The following is a 20,391-nucleotide window of genomic DNA, read 5'->3' as shown; positions in this document are numbered from 1 at the left end:
GTAGTAGGTTTATATTTGGTGGTTCCCATTGTCACAATTATATAAAAAGTTAATACTGATCTTTTAAGCAGTTGGTTAGAAAAGAATGTTTGTCAATCTAAGACAGTAAATTTTATGCCTTCAATATTGTTGCTTGTAAAGAAAAGTGTCGCTCTTAACTACTATCAAGAAAATGCAGGCCTTAAAATTTTTTTCCAACGATAAGAATGTTCATCTAGGCTTGTCCTGATCAAGGGCCAGAATTTTAAAGATAATTAGGCAGTTCTATAATATGTATCCATGGGATAGAAATGTTTGTTCATTCATTCTTTTATTCATTCATACATTCAAAAGCCATCATATTAAAACTGTTGACTTTTAGTACCATACTCAAAAATTAATTTGTACACGTATACAGATGGTCCCCGACTGACGATGGTTTGACTTAGGATTTTTTGACTTTACCATGGTATGAAAGTGATATGCAGTCATTAGAAACCATACTTCGAATTTTGAATTTTGATCTTTTCCCCGGCTAGCGATATGCCATATGATCCTTTCTCGAGATGCTGGGCAGCCGCCAGTGAGCTGCAGCTCTAGTCACCACAGGATCATGAGGGCAAACGACCCATACACTTCTACCCTTTCTGTTTCTCAGTTTCAGTAAGTATTCAAGAAATTACATAAGATAGTGAACATTTTATTATCAAATAGGCTTTGTATTGGATGATTGCCTAACTGTAGGCTAATGTAAGTGTTCCTAGTACATTTAAGGTAGGCTAGGCTAAGGTATGATATTTGGTAGGTTAGGTGTATTAAATGCATTTTTTTCTTTTTCTTTCTTTCTTTCTTTCTTTTGGTGAGGAAGATTGGCCCTGAGCTAACATCTGTTGCCAATCTTCCTCTTTTTGCTTGAGGAAGATTGTCGCTGAGCTAACACCTGTGCCAGTCTTCTTCTAATTTGTATGTGGGATACCGCCACGGCATGACTTGAGAGCGGTGCTAGGTCCACACCTGGGATCCAAGCCTGGGAACCCTGGGCTGCTGAAGCGGCAGGTGCGAACTTAACCACTATGCCACCAGGCCAGCCCAAAGTGTATTTTTGACTTACAATATTTTGACTTAAAGTTGACTTTCAACTTATGATTGGTTTATCAGGATGTAACCCCATCGTACATCAAGAAAGACCTGTACTCATTATTTCCTTCTTTTCTTGCATCACAGTATTATTCCGTCCATACTAGGGATCCCATCCCTGCCACCTCCTTCTAGATCTCACACAGAGTCTCCCCTTTTTCTGACACATCTTCAGATATCCTTGTCACAGCTTTCTCTTCTGCAGAATTGAAACAGATTTTAATCTCTCCTATCTTAAAATAGTATCTTTCTATTCTGACGCATGTGACAACATAGATGAACCTGAGGACATTACACTGGGTAAGATAAGCCAGTTACAGAAAGACAAATCCCGCATGATCCCACTCCTGTGAGGCATCCAGAGGAGTCAAATTCATAAGGACAGAAAGGAGAGCGGTGGCTGCCAGGGTTTAGGCGGGGAAATGGGGACTTGCTGTTTAATGGGTGTAGAGTTTCAGCTTTGCAAGATGAAAATGTTCTGGAGATTGGTTGCACAAAAATGTGAGTGTTTAACTTAATGCTGCTGAACTGTACACTTAAAAATTGTTAAGATGGTAAATTTTACGTGTATTTTACCACAGTCAAAATTTGAATAAATATATATACATATATATATATATATCCCTTCTTCATTTCACTTCCCCCCTCACCTACCACTCTCTCTCTCTCTTCCTCTTTTCAAACTTTTCTAAAGAGGTAACTGTGTCCCCCTTTTCCATTTCAACTCTCATGCCCTCCCTCAGAACATTTCAGCCCAGCTTCTGCCCCATTCCACAACCAGCCCCGCCCTCACCACGGTCGTATTGCTGGATACACGAAATACGTGTTAGTCTTGACTTGACTTGATCTCTCAGCAGCATTGGACGCTATTGACCTCTTTACAACACTTTTTACGTTGAATTTTTACATTTTCCAGTGCCCTCTGAGTCTTCCTTTACACTATATATGGCTTAAGTGCTGCTCTTCCTCCAAGTTCTTTCAAAAGATTTCTACACTTCACGCTGGGTATCATTTCTCTGAGCTCAGCTACACTCAGTGGCTTCGATTATAAACTATGTAATTGCAAAATCTTTATCTCGAATTCAACATAGCCAGTTGCTGCTTGGACATCACCACTTGTAAATCCCACAAAACTTGAGGCTCAGTGTGTCCAAGGCTTCCTCATCATCCTCCCCAGACTGCTCCCTCCTGGGAATGGGATCGTCCCTTTTGTATCTTGTACTTAAGGCAACAAATACTTTTGAAAATCTACCACGCTGGGAAAAATACCCTCCAATAAAGAGCCACAGAACCTTTTCATAAAGAAACCATGTTGCAGATTCACAATAGAGCATCAAGCAATGTCTGTCTGGTGTTTTACCAGCCTCTTGAACTTGAGAAAGTTATTTATCCTTTCTGATCTTCATTTTTTTTCAACTGTAAAGTGAGAATAATTACTCCACAGGTTGTAAAGACTAAGTAAAGAGATGCATTTAAAGCTTAATACAGAACCTAGCACAGAGCAAGCACTCAACAAATGTTACTTTTTCAAAAACCACCCTATTACCTAGTACTCACCTTAGCTTTGCCTTTCTCAGGTCCGGTAGCTTGCCTTGCCCTAGTCACAATCTCTTATTTTGCAAATCAGAATGAACTTACCTTTATCAGCAAAGGATTCTGAAGGACTGAACGAAGTAGCTGTACACATCAGCCAGGGTGATGGGCAGTCAGTGCACACACCAGTATGGGGAAACAGGTGTAGAAGCCAGTGTCTATTCTGACTGGTCAGTGCCCAGCCAGCTCTCTTCTGACTGCCTGATTGCCTCCATACTTGCTGATAAATATTTTGAATATCACCTCTGGTCTTATCCTCTGTAAAGAATTCTCAACCACTTTGATGAAAATATTAAGTTTTTTCTCTTCTGCGCCCTCTTACCGGTATATTTACACTGCACTCACCTTTTGGTTCTTTATGTTTCTGTCTTCCTCTGACTTTGGAGTTCATGGAGGCAAAGTCTGTACGTTATGCGTGTTTGGGTATCAGAACCTAGTCCAAATTCTGTTATGCGTAGTTATAGTTTAATAAATTCTTGTTAAATAAACACATGGGAAAAAGTGTGGTTCTTGCTATAAAGCATAAGATAAATAACATTCAAATCTCCTTTGTGGAAATTCAAATATATTTAGTTAATTTCTGGCTTTAATTTAGGGCAAATACCTTCTTTTAAACAAATGGTCTGATTGATCCTTAATATTGATGTTTTGACAAATTATGCCTAATCATTTTTGTCTTTTTAATTTTTTAATGTTTTTAGATTATTTCTGTTGATAGAATTTTGAATCAATAATCAGGAGATTCCATTTCTTCCCCAGTATTTCGTTATGTCTAAAAATTGAGTATTTCTTACAGGCCTTTGTGTTGCCACCCTGGGTATTGCAGTACTGATACGAATTTTGACTACATTTCTGATGGTGTGTTTTGCTGGTTTTAACATAAAGGAAAAGATATTTATTTCATTTGCATGGCTTCCAAAGGCCACAGTCCAGGTAATGATGGATCTTAACTCCTATTTCAATATGATCCCTTAAAATTTTGAATAAGAGGGCTTGTCCAAATTTGGTGAACAAAAGTAACTAAAGTTTGATTTATGAAAAGAATTTTTACTAATCTACTCTAAAAGTTTTATTTTTGGTATGCTGATTCCTTTAATATGATGGCTCATTTAAATTTCTTTAGATCTCCAGGGTACAACTGAAAATCCAATAAATCCCTATGTTACTAGAAAGCAGTAGTAGAGGGAGGGAAGAGTTTGAATTTTCATCAGTCAGAGCTCTCTGAATCACCTAGAGATTTTTCGTTTTGATGTCTTCTAAGAAGAGAGTGAAACAGAAATAGCGCGGCCCATGTTAGTGTTTGGAAATACTTCACTGTCAATATGATTGATGATCAGTTATGCTCAACCTCGGTCTTTATATATAATGGAGAAAGATTTATTGAGAAACAACTCAGAAAATGCTTTATTGATTTCCTAGATTATTAGTTAATATTAAATTTTTCAAACTAGCTGTACTTCCTGTCAGTTGTCTCAATCACATGACCCAAAATTTGTGCACTCTAACAAGGCACTAACAGGTGCTTGAAATTATTGACCATGCATTTGGTAGAATACCTATAATTGCTAATTAAATTAGAACTGTATAGATTATCATTTGTTGCAAATAGCCCTGATTGTATTGTATATTTTCAGACTAATTATAGCAAACAAGATCTAACTGTTGCATCCTTGATTATTTTGCAATTATTTAAATATGTAAATTTCTATTTCATGAGATGAAAATCAGATATTTTTAATTTAGGAAACTTTGAGGGTTGTGTATGCTCTGTAACTATATGCCAGATTTGGTGTGGCTATAGGTTTGGGCATTATCCCAGAGAAGTTTTTTTTTCATCAGACTTTGAAAGATGTCTGGGACATAATGGCTAAGAATACTGTGAGGTTTATATGGTACAATAAGTGGAATAGTTTCTCCCTCAGTGTCTCCAGCTTCTACACTACTTCTGGTAACTTTATTAGGTAACTATCAAAATAATTACTCTAGTAGCTTTGGTTTGAAAGATTTGTTTCTAAAGGTTAAAATTTGAAAGACAGCACTTTCCTGCTGTCAAAGCAAATTTATAATAAGGAGAAATTATCTTGGATGTGGTGAATAATGTATGTACTGTGAAGCAAGTATTGTATGGAATTTTCTTTTTTCTTCTTTTGCCACTGCCTAAGAAACAAGACTTTCTTGTATGTTTTTTTCCATATTAGTGTTCTTCAAACTTTTTGGTCCATGACCTGCTGTAAGAAATATATTTTAAATCACAATATATTTTAAATCAGCATACCTACAAACCTCAAAACATACACACACAACGGAGAACTGAAAGAGAAATATACATTGTAATGAGTGCAGTTCTTGCCAAGAATTCTTGAAATGTTGAATTAGTTATGGTACAAGGAACCTGAAATAACAAAGAGCCCTCACATACAGGGACTAAGTGAGATAGATTTTTCCTTCTCTCCCACCAGCAGTCCAGCATGGACACTCCAGAGCTGGCAGGGTGACACTGTCCTCAGCATGTGCCTTCCATCAGTTCACCATTTCTCATCAGGGGGAAGGGGAAAAAGAATGATGTGCAAGTGTCCATTTCTCTTCAGGGAACAATCCAAAAGTAGCATTTATCACTTCTGCTCACCTCTCAGTGGCCAGAACTTAGATATATAGCTTCATCTAGTTGCAAAGAAGGATGAAAAAAAGTCTTGGTTTGGACAGCAATGTGACCAGCTAACACTCAGGAGTTCTAGTTTAGAAGGGAAAAGGGGCATTCAGATATTTGTGGGCAATTAGTAGTCTCTGCCATTGTGTCTCATCCACACCAGCATTCTCTCTTCTGATTCATTGTCCTAGAGGACAACATTGTTGTGTTTTGTGGAATAAGGGAATAACCAGATTGATTAATATATTATTTTCCCAAGTGCACTAATATGGCATTTTGCCTCTAAAAGAAAATGAAGGTTTTCATAATACTTCCCAGTAGACAAATTTTAAATAAAACATTTCACCAAGACCTAAGGCAAAGAGTTCACCAAATACCTAATAAGATTACCTTCAAGTTTTGACAGTGCCTACCACTTTCAGGTTTCTTTATGTTTAACAATTAGTTTAGCTCTATAGCAATACATATTCTTATGTTTTTTCATTTAAAACTTTGCCATCTTCCAGTAAGTATCACTAAACTTTTTTTAAAAGATTGGTATCTGAGCTAACATCTGCTGCCAATCTTCTTTTTTCTTCTTCTTCTTCTCCCCAAAGCCCCTCAGTACACAGTTGTGCATTCTAGTTGTGAGTGCCTCTGGTTGCGCTATGTGGGACGCCGCCTCAGCATGGCCTGATGAGCGGTACCATGTCCACCCCCAAACTAGCAAAACTCTCAGCCGCTGAAGTGGAATATGCAAACTTAACCACTCGGCCACAGGGCTCACTGCACTTTTTCATCTTGTTCTTTTTTAATTCCAGATTCCTGAAGATAAAAGAGTGAGATGACCAGTGACTTTCTTTACTCATAAGGAATTTAGTATACAGAATCGTCTTATAGTCAATTATATCATGAGGCTGTATTTACCTTGTGTTTTGAAATATATTTGCCTGATATTTTTGTAACCCTGCCTTCTGCAACTAAGTACATATGAATCACCATCCCTTCCCCATGCCAGGGCAGGAGAATTTTCAGAATACCAAAACCAATTGCAGTACACTTTGAAAGAAAGAACTTTCTTAGTTGAACAAAAGAACAAGCAGTTTGTTTTTGCAAATGATAAAATAATTCACCTTTTTTCTATGTGCCTGTCTTATATGCCTGTGTCCAACTTTACCATTAAACTTTTACAGGCTGCAATAGGATCCGTGGCCTTGGACACAGCAAGGTCACATGGAGAGAAACAATTAGAAGAATATGGAATGGATGTGTTGACAGTGGCATTTTTGTCCATCCTCATCACAGCCCCAATTGGAAGTCTCCTCATTGGTTTGCTGGGCCCCAGGCTTCTCCAGAAAGCTGCACATCAAAATAATGATGGAGAAGTTCGAGGAGAGCCCTCTGAAGAAGTTTAGAGGTGAAAAGAGAGAATGCTAAATATATGATTAGAAAGCTGTACCAGAGGCTGCTTTTATCAAGATAGATATTGAAATATATAATATTTAAGCTTAAAATGTAACAGAACTTAAAGTGTGGTTATTTCTTTAAACAGCATTTTCAGCCATTACCCTTTCCATGTAGGTGGTAATGTTCTACATTTCTAGCCTGATTTCTCTATCTTCTTCTTTTTGCTTCAAACACTCCATCATTATCTTAATCTGTGTGGGGAGAAATACTCTTTAATGTACTACCACGATATCAGATTAACAGGGGAAAGACCGAGTTCGGTGTGGCGTTCTGCTGGCCAACAGCTCGCTCTGAGTGACTGTTGCCGCCACAGTTTTATGATGCGTGGCCACCTAGCCTCTCATGCCTTGAGTTGTTTTTGGATCCTCTTTTCTTTTTAAATACATTGTAATCTCTCATCAGTTTCTCCCCTCGCTTTCCCTGTTAATCTGCCTCTTCTCCATTTCTGCCCCTCTTACTACCTTTCTGTGAAGTATTGTAACTGATTGGCCCCACCAAAATTTTTATGTACACAAAGTATCTTCATTGGCTCTTCCTCTTGCACCTATTTGGATGACAAAAGCCCTCATTCAACTTCCTGCCTGGCTCCACAGAGTCCCCCACTTCAGTGGCCCCTCTGAGTTTGCCTCCCGCTAAGACGTGCCCTGGTCTAGCCCTTTCTTAGTTGTTTCTTGTGACCCACGTCTTCAGGCTCTTCCTGTTCTCTAGGTGACAGAGAGCCAATTTTCAAATCTATGCCACTCTCAAGAATATCATATTAATCAGGGTAAGTTAAGCTGCTATAATGAAGAAACAAGAAATACAGTACTTAAAAGAAAATGGAAATTTATTTACCTCTCATGAAACTGGCTGCCTGGTCGATGCTGACAGGGTTACTCTGCTCATGAGGTCTACTGAGATTTGTGTCCTTTTTTTTTTCGGAGGAAGATTAGCTAACATCTGCTGCCAATCCTACTCTTTTTGCTGAGGAAGGCTGGCCCTGAGCTAACATCTGTGCCCATCTTCCTCTACTTTATATGTGGGACGCCTGCCACAGCATGGCTTGCCAAGTGGTGCCATGTCCGCACCCAGGATCCGAACCAGCGAACCCTGGGGCTGCCAAAGTGGAATGTGCGAACTTAACCGCTGCGTCACCAGGCCAGCCCCGATTTGTGTCCTTCTGTCTTGATGTTCCGCCACGCCCTAGCTTAGGACACAGGTTGGAAGTAGATCTCTCCCATGTCTCCTTTCTAGCCTTCAGGAAGAAGGAAAAAAGAAAGTCCAAGGCAAGCAATTTATTTTTAAGAAAGTTGTGAGGAAGTTAGACACATCTCTTCTCTTACCTTCTATTGGTGATAACCACACCCAGCTATGAGGAAGCTGAGAAGTGTCTGTCAATAAACATTCACATTCCTATGAAGATGGAAAGATCAGATTTGGGAGTCAGAGGTACCATTGTATTGGGTGTTACCATCACTTAGTAGCATGTTCTTGCATGTTAACAAGGGCTTTCTAAAGATAGTACCTTTGACCAAAAAACTGACTTCTGTGGCAGGAATTTCAGACGTTGTGACATGACAACAGAGATGATATTAGAAGAAAGGCTTATCTGCATAGGTCATATTTTATCCCACTTATTCAACAGACCATCTTGGCTTTTGTGTATCACCCGTAAGTTTCTCTTTAGTCTAGGTCAACTCCTGCCTAGTTGCTAGAATAATCATGTTTAAATACAGTTTACACCTTTTATCATGCTGTATACCTGAAGCGTTTATTACTTATCACTTCCCATCTAAACTCTTTAATCTAGAATTTGAAGTTGAAGCTAATCTTGAAGGAGATATTAAATACGTATTAAATGAATGAATTAGAATCTTCTGATCCCACCAAGCTGATCTGCATATAGCCTGTCCACTCCTCTCGTCATTAGACTACCATTCCAGCCACTGCCACCATGACTTTCACCCCTGTCCAAAACTAGCTTAATTCTTATTAAGCTAACACAATATGAAGCCTTAACAGGCTTAATTTTTATGTCAGCCTGACACTGGTTACTCCATGGTAATATATTCCCTTAGTGTTTGTGCTGTCAGTTTGGACTGGGTTAATTCATGCCAAAGTTCAGACAGATGTTTCAAACTGCACTTCGTTGGTTAGGTGCCCCTTGGTGGTACCATAAACCGAATGCTCGTCTGGTCCTCCACTTTCACAGACTCTGAAACTAGATCCATTCAACAAATACTTACTAAAGGGCTTTGGTGACCCAGGCACATTATTAAGACTAATATTGTTCGTGTCCTTAAGGATCTGACAGTCTGATAGAAGAGAGAGACAATTAAACAAGAGATTGAAGAATGGTGTGATAAGTGCTGTGAGGCAAGAAGTACAGGAGTGCTAGGGAGCTCGCAGCAGGAGCCCCCAGCTAATCCAGGGGGTGGCCTCGGCTGGGACATGGGGGACGATGAGGACCTGGACAGCAAAGGGCACGTGAGACCGAAGGGCGCAGCAGTTAGCGCTCGTTCCCACCTTCACCAGTAGTTTAAGTACCAGGCTTTGAATACTTACTAACTTATACAAAGTACAGTTAGTATAAGTAAATGAGAATGTTATTATAAATATCCAAGTCCCCAAAGAAGTATCAGAAATGGAACTTCAGTGTGAAGAAATAGTTGAAGAGCCCACTAAGCCCCTGCCGATAGCGTGTTCCATTTTGCACAGCAGGCAGCAAGCTCTTTCCTCCCTCTCCTCGGTGGATGGCCACTGTCTAAATCTCTGTGACTCTGTCCAGTACTGGCCTCTGCAGGGCTCACCGTGTGAAGTCTCAGGTTCATCACCACATCCTAAGTCACAGCTCTTGACTTGGTTGGTGAACTCAGAGTTAACTTGATACAGAGTGTTGACTCCCACCAAGCTAATTTACTCCACCCCAACCACAGATAGAAAGGGTTACTTTAACCTCTGGGTGCCTGAAAGAAGGCTGTATGTACCCTACACACACTTCTGTCAGAGGACTTAGAACCTTTTTTCAGTTTTTTTTTTTTTTTACAGGTTTGTCTCCTATTAAATCAGCCCCTTAGGGGTGGGAGCCTTGCCTTGGTCATCTTTGAATCCTCAGCACTTTGCACAGGGCATGGAACACAGTAGGCATTTAATAAATGTTTGTTGACCAAATCAGGAGATCCTCTTCCAGTATCAGAAAACTCCTTGCCACTTAAGAGTTCAGATCTTAGACTGCTTCATCTGTCTCAGTCAGCGCGGGCTACTACAGCAAAACACCATAGACGGAGGGGCTTAAACAGCAGACGTTGACTTTCTCACAGTTCTAGACACTTGAAGTCCAACAGGAGGGTGCCAGCACGATTAAGCTCTGATGAGGGCTCTCTTCCTGGCTTGCCGATAGCCTCCTCTCCCTGTGTCCTCACATGGTGGGGAAATAGAGGGGTTTGGGGCAGAGTGTGCAGCCTCTCTGGTCTCTTCTTATAAGACACTAATCCCATCATGAGAGCCCCACCCTCAAGACTCGTCTAAACCTAGTCACCTCCCAAAGGCCCTACCTCTAAATACCATCACACTGGAGGTTAGAATTTGCTGCGACACAATTCAGTCCACAGCAGGGGTGTCAGAGTTCCAAGGATGGTGCTAGATAAACAGAATAAATTCTTGTTCTTCAGTGCCCTTTTCTCCTAGGGCTGGTGTCATCCATCTTCCCTCTGAGAAGCTCTTTTTTTTTTTAAGCAGACTAAGTTTCAGCTCTTTAAGTATTAACTCCAAATAACCCTGATGAGATTTGAGTGTCCTCAAAATTTCCTCAGCCATAGATTTGCAAATGATCTCATCCATTACATTCTTTAAAAATAATATTATTTTTTTCTGATTACAAAATAATATATTTCCATTGCAGAAAATTTAGAACACAGAAAAGTGCAAAGAAGAAAACTGAAACTACTCTTAATGTAAACACCCATTTTATGATTTTTTTAAATTTTGCTCTTACAGTTTTGGGAGGTGTCTTATTTTCAGAAAGATATATCATCCACTGAATTAGTTGGGTGAAAGGTAACATAAATACTTTATATTTGAGTTCCGTGAAGATATATAGATTGAAGAATTTTTGTTGTCTATAATGAATGCTAAGCTTTCCAAAAAAATCATTTATTCACCTGGTAATATTCAAATATTCACTTTGCAATGAATAAAACAGACAAATCCCTGCCTTCATGGAGCTTATGTTTTAAAATCCATTCATTCACTCACTCGAAATATTCTCATAACATGCCTACTATGTGCCAGGCATTATGGTTGCTGGGGAATACAGTGATGAACATGATAGTCAAGGGCTCTGTTTGGTGGAACTTGTATTCTAGTTGGGAGATTGACCCTGTGGGGAATACAAATATGAATGAGACATGATACTTGCCTCCAAGAACCTTACAAGAAAATAAAATATGTACAAATAGCTGTAATCCAAAGGAAGGATTCAGAGTCTGAGTGAGGGGAACTTCTTAAAGGAGATGACACTTGAATTGGACCTTCAAGGGTGGCTATGGTTTGCATTGGTGGGTTAATATTAGGGAGTAAGGTGAAGAAAGGATTAAGTAGGTGGAGGGCCAGTATATTAGCAAAGTTTAAAAACAGTAAAGCTTAGGATATAGTAAATGATTGACACTTAAGGTTGATAGAATTAGTGAGAGGTAAGACTGGAAGAGAAGATTGGCACTTAATTCATACCAAATATATCATTAGCCAAATTTCTATTTTTATTGAAGTGCTTTCAGAAGTACAGAACCATTTATATAGAAGATATTTTAAAAACTATTTTTGGGGCCGGCCCCGTGGCTGAGTGGTTAAGTTTGCGTGCTCTGCTGCGGTGGCCCAGGGTTTCGCTGGTTTGGATCCTGGGCGCAGACATGGCACTGCTCGTCAGGCCACATTGAGGCGGCGTCTCAAACTCCACAACTAGAAGGACCTGCAACTAAGATATACACCTATGTACCAGGGGGGATTTGGGGAGATAAAGCAGGGGAAAAAAAAAAAAAAGATCGGCAACAGTTGTTAGCTCAGGTGCCAATCTTTAAAAAAAAAAACTATTTTCATCATATTAAATTTATTGAAAACTGCTGTCATGAATAAGGTTCTCCTTGTTCCTCAGAAGTTTTTTGCTTTCAGTGGCATTGATGCTAATATAAACAATTTAATTATTTTTAAGTTGCTGTTAATTTTTTACGAGAAAAAATATCAGATGTTTCTTTAGATGTTGTTTAATCCATTATTAGATGTTCATCACATTGTCCTTAAATAAATGAAGGACATTATTTTTTAAACATTTCTGAACGTATTTCTATATGAATAATTTCTGTAGTTCTCCGTAGCAGGTGGGAATTGCTTCATGCCATTTTGGGAGCAAGTAACATCACAAGTGTTAGTTGACTAACTCAAATCTGGCCTGAGCCCTCTGACCTGGTGAGAATTCCAAAACGCCATTTGTTGATGTGCCCTTCTCTTCTTTAGATGGACCCGGAAGCACTTCACCTCCAGCAGTCCACTGCATCTGAGGCACAGAGCCGTGCCCTGGAGGTCATCGGACTTCTCTCAAAGGTCCTTCCTCCCAGTATCCTTGGGGATCTACCTGCTTTCCCTTTCCCTACCATGAGAACAAAGCGTTTAACCCTATAAGCACAAAAGACTTTGTCTACTCTTCTAAAACAAGGAGGAAAATAACTTTCCATCTTTGCTGAGATGTCTACACCATGCTGAAGGTGGGAGGGGGTTACAATGAAAAGAGAATTTCTCATTGTCACCCAAGAAAGAGTTGTAATCTGAATCAGATCTTAAGTGATAAATAGGAAAAGGAGAAAGAGAACACTGCCGATAGACAAACTAGAAAAAACACAGAGGCAAAAAGGAGTACTGTCTGCAGGAGGAAAAGTTCGGATTATCACAAGAAAAATTAGATACAAAAGAGCAGTTTGTCCTTCTAAGAAGTTTGGATATTCTCCCATAATAGTTGTTTTTGTCTATATTTTAGGAAGCTTGGAGATTCCATTAGAGGAACCTTATAGACAACCTTTGGGATTGAGAAATCAAGGCTTCTGGGCCCACCTTCAACCAGAGCAGTTCTGCTTTCATTTGTTTCCTATGAAGGTTATTTTGTGAGGGGGAAAAGCCAAAGGTTCTATACTGATAACAGGATATTGTGTTTACTTTGTACCAAGCCCTATTCCAGACACTTGCCAGGTATCAATTCATTTATTCTCACCACCACATCCTTTACAGTGAGAAAACCGAAGCTCAAAGAGATCATGTAATTGCCGGTGGTCCCATAGCTAAAAAGTGGCAGCGCTGAACTTTGAACCCTGACGGTCATGACCCCACAGACTATGCCCTTTTACGATTGCACTATACTTAAGCTGATTTAAGGGGAAATACGATCTGAGTTTTGATAAATTACTTCTGGCACGTGCAGCCCCTGGCGCTGTTTTTTGGCTAACGGGCTCTGTGACGTCAACTCTGTCCCTGGACTTGTATAACCCAGTAGGTCAATAGTCAGAAAAGACTGAAAACACATCAGGCGGTCCCAGGTGATCCTGGAACCCACGCCTCCGCAGGCCGAGGTGGCCGCCAAGCCACTGGAAGGCGCCGCCGCCGCCAGCCCCGCCCCGCCCCCACCGGCCTGCACCCTCAGGCCCCGCCCCCGACCCCCGACCCCCGACCCCTGCCCCCTGCCCCCTGCCCCGCAGGCCGGCCCGCCCGCTCAGGCCCCGCCCCCGCCCCGCCGCCGCCACCCGCCCCGCCCCGCCCCGCCGCCCCCGCCGCGCCCGCGGCCTTCAGCCTGGCCCCGTGACCCTCGCAGAGGTCCGCTCCTGGCGGCTTCTGCCAGAGCGGCGCGCGGTCTCCGCGGCGGTTGCTGGGTGCCAGGGCCGCTCCTGGGGCGGCGGGGGATGCTAAAGGAATTGTAGGTAGGGTCCATTTTTCTCGACACTGCCCCTTTCCAGGCCCCGGGGCACCAGCGCCTCGTCCCCCGCGCTGGTCCCTTCCGGCGGCCGCGGGAACGCCGCTCCCCCTCCATTCGAGGGAGCGCCCGTCTTCTCCCCACGACGCGGGGCACAGCCGCGGACCCCTCCTCTCCCCCGACTCGGTCCTTCACGCCCTCGCGTCCCTCGCATCGCTGCTCCTGTTCGCTGCCTCCTCTCTCTCGTCTTACAGGTACTCACAAGTAAGAAAAAAGCGGGTCTGTCAGTCCAGACCGCACAATCCATTTTATTCAGCGCAGCCTGTTGTACAAATAGTGAATACCTGCACAGGAGCCTTCACGCGCGCCTGTGACTGGAGACGTGGCCCAGGATTGGCTGCTGATGCAGGGAGAGCGCTCCTCCGTGCTCCTTCACCCTGCCCCGCTCCCGGTGTTGGCTTTCTCACAGTGGACCGCGCTGTAGCTCAGTGCGTTTAGAGGATGGGACAGCTGTTGCACATGCACCGTGTGTCAGGCGCATCATTTAGGAGGCCGCCCAAGAGCTCTGCAGGCCCACGCCAGGCCCCTGACGCCCTCCAAGTGTGCCCTGTAGTCTGTGACAGATCAGACGCAGTGATGGAGAGGGCGATTGGCCCGGTGGCACTGAGGGAGGCCACACCCTACTCCCTGGTTTTTCGCAGGGAGGTAAATAGAACTGTTATTTGTGCAATACAAATGCAGAAAATTAACAGATTACTATCACATCTAAAACATTAATGCGCCAAACGTCTTAGTCGTTTGGCACATTATGAAAACCTATGAAATGCTATTCATATTTGTTACTTTCTATGAGTACCAGAATTTATACTTGTGTTTCTGTCAGTTGATTCTCTCTTGTCATAAGCTCCTGCCCATTACCAGACAAAAAGAAAGAGGCAGGTGCAGGGATAGTAATATATAAGGTAACATTTTGATAGCAGTCCTCTTTTTGTGCATAATTTTCATACTCATCCTGTTTATACACTCTGTGAGATAGAGTTAGTTAACAAAACTCCATTTTACTGAAGAGGGAACTACATAATGACATTGAACAGGACCTGGAACATAGTAAAATATGCATTCAGTATATATTTGTTGAAGAGATAAATGGATAAGATTCTCAAGGAGCCATGCCTTATTCACCTTTGTAATCCCGACACCCAGAGCTAAGTCTAGCAATAGTAGCCCCACAAATATGAGTCAGAGAAGTTGAGTGACTTGCTCAGAGATGGGCATATGTCACATCTTTTTAAGGAATCTACTGCTTTGCCAAGCGTTGTGAATACAACGGTAAGGAAGACTGGTAAGATTCCTGTTCTCATGGAGGTTAAATTCTGGTGAACAAAGATAGAAAATAAACAGGTAATATATGAACAAGGAAGTGTTGATAATGGTGAGTGCAGTGAAGAAGTAAAACCGTGTGAAGTGAGAAAGACTAGGGGAGGGGTTACTTTAGATTGATTGGTTAGGGAAGGCCTCTCTGAGGAGCTGACATTTGTGCTGGCCTCAGTGATATAAAAAAGCCAGCCACAGGGGCTGGCCCCGTGGCCGAGTGGTTAAGTTCGCGCACTCCGCAGCAGGCGGCCCAGTGTTTCGTTAGTTCGAATCCTGGGCGTGGACATGGCACTGCTCATCAGACCACGCTGAGGCAGCGTCCCACATGCCACAACTAGAAGAACCCACAACGAAGAATACACAACTATGTACCGGGGGGCTTTGGGGAGAAAAAGGAAAAAATTAAAAAATCTTTAAAAAAAGCCAGCCACAGAAATATTTGGGGCCAGAGGATTTCAGGTAAAGGGAACTTCAATTGCAAAAGCCGTAAGGTATGAAAGAGCTTGACTCTTTCAAGGAACATCATAAAGACCGCTGTAGCTGGAATGTAGAGACAGCGGTACAGGATAAGCATGAAGAGATAGGGAGGGGCGAAATCAGGTAGTGCTCTGAATCAGCCATGGCAATATACCCATGGTATACATTTGGAATGTATGTAAAGTGTGATGAGAAACTAGTACAGAGTGTTTCGGAAGGGAGTAATCTGATTACTTTATGAAAAGGTTTGTTCCACCTGTCATGTGAATGGGTGATAGGGATGGGGAGCAGATTAGTAGCAGAAGACACTTGCAGTAATCCAGGAGGGAAGGAAGGACAGTAGCTTGGGCTAAAGTGGTAGGAAGTAGATGGCTGTGAGATAGATTTGGAGGCAGAGCCTACAGACTTGATGATGTTTTAAATATAGAGGTGAGAAAAAAAAGGGGAGCTCCTGATTTTCATCTTGAGCTTGAGTGGATGGTTGTGCCCTTTACCAAATGGAAAAGACTAGGGAAGAAATAGTGTGTGTGTGTGTGTGGGGGGGGGGTATATTCTTGTTTTGCTCACCTTAAGTTTGATGTGCTTATTAGAAATCTAAAGTAATTTGGGAGTCGAGTTCTGTGTAAGGGACGAAAGATAAAAGTTGAGAGTCATCAGCATGTAGGAAAAACTACCTAGAGAAAGTGTGTTTGTAGAGTATTCCAATGATCAGAGGTAACGCCGAGGAAAAGAAGCAACCAAAGGAGATGGAGAAGGAGTATCTGGTGAAGAAAACCTGAAGAGTATGATGACTTAAAAGCCAAGACAACAAAGCATGGCCAATGGTATTGAAACATGCTGAAGAGTCACGTAAATAAAGAGATCTGACCATTGGATTTTGGCAACATATGGTGATGTGCTCTGACAAGCACAATGAAGACGAAACGTGACGTGAAGAAATGGACATAGCACAGACTTCTCAAGATACTTTACTATGAAGAGTTGAGAAACGAAGGTAACAGAGGAATATGTGGGGTCAAATTAGGGTCTTAAAGATGGGGATAAAAAGGCTGATGGGAACGATCCAGTAGAGAGGGGGAAAAATTATAGTATAACAGAGAATGTGTATATTAGAGGAGTAAAGTCTTTGAGGAAACAAGAAGGAATAGGATCCAAAGAACTTGTATGAAGTATTGGCTTAGAAATATGAACATAAAATTTACAGTAATAGGAAGAAAGGTAATGAGTATAAGTAGAGATGCAGGTGGATGGGTAGATTCAGTGATTAGAAGGTGAGAGAGTTTCTGCCTGATATTGATTCACTTTTTCTCAATGAATTATGAGCATGATCAGTAAGAGGAGACTAGGGATGTTTGGGTAGGCAGTTTAAGGGGCAAAGGGAAAGTAGAAAATAATCATTGGGAGGACAGAAGGCAATCATACTTGTCTTAGTCTGGGACGCTGTTATAAAAATACCATAGGCTTATAAAACAACAGAAATTTAAGAATTTTTTTTTCTCTAAGTATACTTTTTTGGTGAGGAAGATTGGTCCTGAGCTAACATCTGTTGCCAGTCTTCCTCCTTTTATCTTTTTTCCTCCCCACAGCCCCAGGACATAGTTGTATATGCTAGTCGTAGGTCATTCTAGTTCTTCTATGTGGGATGCTGCCACAGCACGGCCTGATCATAGGTCCACACCCCGGATCCAAACTGGCAAACCCCAGGCCACTGAAGTGGAGCACACGAACCGAACCACTCAACCCTGGGGCTGGCCCCTAAACAACAGAAATTTATTTCTCACAGTTCTAAAGGCTAGGAAGTCCAAGATCAAGGTGCCAGCCTATTTGCTGTCTGCTGAGGGCCCAATTCCTGGTCCATGGATGGCCAAAAGGGGCAAGGGAGCTCTCAGGGTCTCTTTTAATAAGAGCCTTAATCCCATTCGTGAGGGCTCTGCCCTCATCACATAATCACCTCCCAAAGGCCCCACCTTCTAACACCATCACGTTGGGGGTTAGGATTTCAGCCTAAGGATTTTGAGAAGACACAAACATTCAGTATATAGTAATACTAGAGGAGCATGGTAGCATCGCTGGGCTCGATGGAGTGGCCATTTGATATTTGTGGCCTTCTGAGTGTGTGGCTGAGATAGGGTGGAAAAAAAGATGATAGGAGCCAAGGAGATCAGGAGCTGAAAGACCAGAGTGTGGGGTGGGTAGACTGCCTGGGGATTACTGGTTAGGTTCGTAGCTAAACTAGTTCTTGAACCCAATCTCCTGACTTTGCAGCTCAGTGGGTTACCATTTTACTGAGAAGTGATTCAGATCATTACTCTTTTGTGCCACTTACCCTTCTAGTTAATATAAAAATAAAAAAGTAATTGTGGCCTGATTTTTTTTGGTCCATATATCCAAATTCTAGACTTCATAGGCTGGTGCTTCTGTCTCTCTTGTCCCTTTAATATTTACTTGTTAAATTTTTTGGCTTGGTTTTCCTGGTGTTGTGGGGTGTTTTTTTTTTAACCATTTCCATCAATATGTGTTTATTAAAGTACAGAAGCCTACCTCTTAAATGATAAAGGGAAGGTGAAGGATGAGATTTGGAAATCTCGTTGCCTGTAGAGCTGGGATGACCAGTGACAGGGAGGCCTGATCTGTGTTCACTCTAATAACAATCGTAATAATGGCATTTGGATAGCCCTTTACATTTTGTGCTATGCTTTTATTTTCTCATATCTCATTTGACTTTGTAACTAACTTTTTCAGATGAGGAAACTGAGGCTCAGAGGGGTTAAGGCTCTTGGCCATGGGCACAGCCTAGTAAGCGGCAGCATTATTACACTGTTCTGATACTGAGGCTCACGTTTTTCACTGCAGAAGTTTGCCTAAGTGTTTACACTCCATTATATCCAAAGTGATATCAAAGAAAAACTCTGCTAGGTAGAAAGTAATGGCTGGGTGCAGTCCTCTTACAATGCAAAAATTGTTTGTATATGTTTAAAATCCAACAGTTAATGAGATTAGATATTTATCTACCATCCACTGTGTTAGGTAATTCAAAGAACTCGGAAATGATTATGAAATTTAAACTGGTAGGGAAATAGATGGAAATGCAAGTCATTAAGAGACATTTCTTGGACCGTCTCCCACATACCTTATGTGCTTACACAATACCCTGAATTGACTAAATTCTATATGCAGAGGAGAATGCAGTACCAGTGACATAGCGGACTCTCAGTGAATATTTGTCAAATAAAAGAATGATAATAGTTAAACAAGCAATTACAGTAGTAAGGTGGATGCTGTGAGAAGGGGTAGATGCTATGATAAGGATGCATCCTGGGGGCCGGCCAGGTGGCATAATGCTTAAGTTTGCACACTCCCCTTCGGTGGCCTGGGGTTCACAAGTTCGGATCCCAGGCATGGACCTATACACTGCTCATCAAACCATGGTGTGGCAGCATCCCAGATACAAAATACAGGAAGACTGGCACAGATGTTAGCTCAGTGGCAATCTTCTTCAAGCAAAAAGAGGAAGATTGGCAACAGATATTGGCTCAGGGCCAATCTTCCTCACCCCCCCAAAAAAAAAAAAAAGAATGCAAAGTGAAGAGAGCTTCCACAAGAAGGACTTCTTACACTGACATAGAGTTTGCTGAGCAAAAAGCAGGGGTGTGGGGTTAGAAGGCAGCATACAGAATGTAAAGTCTCAGAGATGTGATGCATGGCAAGTTTGAAGAACTGAAATTTCATATGCCTGAAGTTTAGAATGTCAAGTGAAGAATGAAGAGATAGGCAGGGACAAGGTTAGCCCTTATTACAGAGGGCTCTGTAAGCTATGTTTAAGGAATTTGGACATTTTTCTTCTATGGGAAGCCATTGATGAATATTAAGCAGGAAGTTCTCATAATTGCCCTACATTTTAGAAGATTACTCTGGATTGTGGAAATTCCACTGGGGAGGACCAAGACTGGAGGCCCTTATGGTGTTTTGGGGGAAAGGTGCTTATGGCCTGGACTGAAATAACGGCAATTTATATGGAGAGAGATGGACAAAGTTTTTAAATATTTAGGAGCCTGATTTAACATGATCGAGTAACTCAGTGGATGTCAGCAAGGAGGGGTAGTCCATAGAAGGAATGACTCCTCGGTTTCTAGTTTGAGCAACTAGGTAGATGGTGGCTCCAATCTCTAAGACAGGAAATTCTCTGAAGAAGGAATAGGTTTGGTGGGGAAAGGTCTTGAATTCAGTTGTGCGTATGTTGAGCTTAAGATACTTGTAAAGACAATCAGGTAGAGATATCCAATGAATAGTTAAATATGCTAGTCAGAATCTCAAGAGAGCTTCTCTAGGCCAGGCTCATTAGCATACTGGTCACCATTAGAGCCACAGGAGTGAAATACATTGCTTAAGAAATGTATGGAGAGCAAGAAGAGAAGACGGCATAGGGCAGAATGCCGAGGAAGTCTAACATTTCAGTGCGCATTGAGGAATGGACAGAGGAAAAGAAGCCTGTAAAGAAGACCAAGAAGGGACAAGCAGAGGGAGAAGGAAGACAGAGCAAGTGACAAAATGATATAAGAATTCCAAAGGGGAAGACGACTGCCAGTTTGGTGGTACACCTGCAGGAAGCTTTCCTTGGAGTGACCCTCAAGCGATAGACAGATATCATTTACAAAGAAGAGATGCGGTGGGAAGGTATTCTGAGCAAATAAAAGAAAACAAATAATGCGTGGGAGAACATGTAACAGTTTAATTGACTGAAATGCAGGGTCCAGAGAACTCAAGAGAAAGCTGACAAGATAGTTTGTGCCATGTTGTGGAAAACAGATTC

General features: G+C 41.8%; 1 pseudogene; it reads left to right on the top strand.

Annotated features, from left to right (window-relative positions):
* Window positions 1-6,859, top strand: part of LOC139044370 (sodium/hydrogen exchanger 9B2-like) — a 42,098-nt pseudogene extending 35,239 nt beyond the window's left edge.
* Window positions 6,860-20,391: the final 13,532 nt, after the last annotated feature.

This window comes from Equus asinus, unplaced genomic scaffold (assembly GCF_041296235.1).
Source record: "Equus asinus isolate D_3611 breed Donkey unplaced genomic scaffold, EquAss-T2T_v2 contig_803, whole genome shotgun sequence".
Lineage (NCBI taxonomy): Eukaryota > Metazoa > Chordata > Mammalia > Perissodactyla > Equidae > Equus > Equus asinus.
The sequence above is the reverse complement of the archived record's forward strand: the minus strand, read 5'-3'. Positions and strand labels throughout refer to the sequence as shown.